The sequence below is a fragment of the Sapajus apella genome, unplaced genomic scaffold, assembly GCF_009761245.1.
Source record: "Sapajus apella isolate SASKATOON/1434 unplaced genomic scaffold, GSC_monkey_1.0 scaffold35, whole genome shotgun sequence".
Taxonomy (NCBI): Eukaryota; Metazoa; Chordata; class Mammalia; order Primates; family Cebidae; genus Sapajus; species Sapajus apella.
Window position 1 is genome coordinate 929,056 of NW_022436975.1, and position 1,976 is coordinate 931,031.

Consider the following 1,976-nt stretch of genomic DNA (forward strand, 5'->3'; position numbering starts at 1 on the left):
TGTTACTGATCTGTTCAGATTGTGGTTTTCTTCATGGTTCAGTCTTGCTAGGTTGTATGTGACTAGGAATTTGTCAATTTCTTCTAGATTTTCCAGTTTATTGGTATACAGTTGCTCATAGTAGCTCCTAATGATCCTTTGCATTTCTGTGGTATCAGCTCTAATGTATCCTTTTTCATTTGTGATTTTATTTGTTTGGATCTTCTCTCTTTTTTTCTTAGTCTGGCTAAAGGTTTGTCAGTTTTGTTTAACTTCCCCCAAAAGCCAACTTTTTGTTTCACTGATATTTTGTATTGTTTTCTTCATTTCAATTTCATTTATTTATTCTCTGATTTTTATTATTTATTCTACTAATTTTGGCTTCAGTTTGCTCTTGCTTTTCAAATTCTTTGTTTTTTGCATTTCAATAGAACTAGCATTATTTATTCACTTATTTATTTGTTTAAACAAAAGAAATAATCTAAAAGCAAATGCATATATATACCAAGGGAGTGACATGACCTGGTACATACAAAGGAGCTGTGGTGTCATAATGGAAACAACATATTAAGAGAAATGTATTTTGTGTGCTGTCTGCTTGAGCAATCAATCTGGAGATGCAAGTTAACCGAAAGAAGGTGATCTGCCAGGAAATCAGCATAAAAAAAGAAAACAAAACCCACCAGAGGTTGCCTCCAGGTAACTATGTAGTGGCAGCATGATAACTGGCATCAACTCACGGTCTTCTCATTTTCCTCATTTTCTATAATTTTCCTCTTGTTTTCATCTGGTTTTTTTTCCTTGAAGATGTTATTTCAGTAAAACTGAAGTTCTTTGATGCTTTCACTAATGTCATCAAGCGCCCTAGAGAAGCAGCCTTCTTTGGTGCAAATTCATATTCTTCTGGATACCAGCGTCTGGACAGTTCTTTAAAGGTGCTCACATCAATTATTCTACAATGCAGATGTTTCATGAACTGGGGCATGTATTTGTCAAGATACTTCTTATCTGCATGGACTGAATTTCCTGCAAGTGGACAGAGCCCCAGAGGAGTCTGCTGTCATACAAAGGATAGAAATTCATACTCTGCCTGCTGCAATGTAATTGGACTCTCCCTCACTGCCTTGGTAAGACCAGACTTCCCCTTTTGCTCCTTACACCAATCTGACATGCTGTCCAGCAACTCATCTGGTTGTTTTATAATCAGGTTAGGACCTTCAGCCAAAATGTTGAGATCAGAGTCAGTTATCAGATAGGCTATCTCAATAATCTGGTCCTTCTCAATGTCCAATATAGGCACCTGGGTGCCAGCTGAAATGGTGCTGTGTTCCAAGGATGTTCCCGGCATGAACATAGTGACCTTCCATTGTCTTAATGCCTTGGCTTTAAAGTCTGCCTGATAACTTTCCACTGAGGTTTTTGGAGTTACCACCTACCTTCTTGGATGCATAGCTGACACCAGGAGCTGTAGTCGGAGTGGGGCTCAGAATAACCGCTGTCTGGGTCTTCAGCACCAGCAACTGCGGATTGCAGTGCAATGGTGTGGTCTCAGCTCACTGTAATCTCTGCCTCCCAGGTTCAAGCGATTCTCCTGCCTCAGCCTCCCGAGGAGCTGGGACTACAGGCACGTGCCACCACACCCAGCTAATTTTTGTCTCTGCTAAGAGATGGGGTTTCACTATGTTGGCCAGGCTGGCCTTGAATTCCTGATCTTGTGATGTGCCCGCCTTGGCCTCCCAAAGTGCTGGGATTGCAGGCATGTGCCACTGCGCCTGGCCTACTTTTCTAATTTTTTAGGATATATTATTTGGTTCTTTATTTGAAGTTTTTGTTCTTTTTTCATGTAGGCACTTATAGCTATCAACTTTCCTCTTAGTCCTGCTTTTACAGTACTAAGATTTTGGCATGCTGTCTTTCAGTTATCATTTGTTGCCAGAGATTTTTCAATTTCCTTCTTAATTTCTTCCTTGACTTACTGATCATTCAGAAGCATATTG

At 40.0% G+C, this 1,976-nt stretch overlaps 1 pseudogene; it reads right to left on the reverse strand.

The window, feature by feature from the left end:
* Positions 1-596: 596 nt before the first annotated feature.
* On the reverse strand, positions 597-1,333 carry LOC116563412 (annotated as a pseudogene).
* Positions 1,334-1,976: the final 643 nt, after the last annotated feature.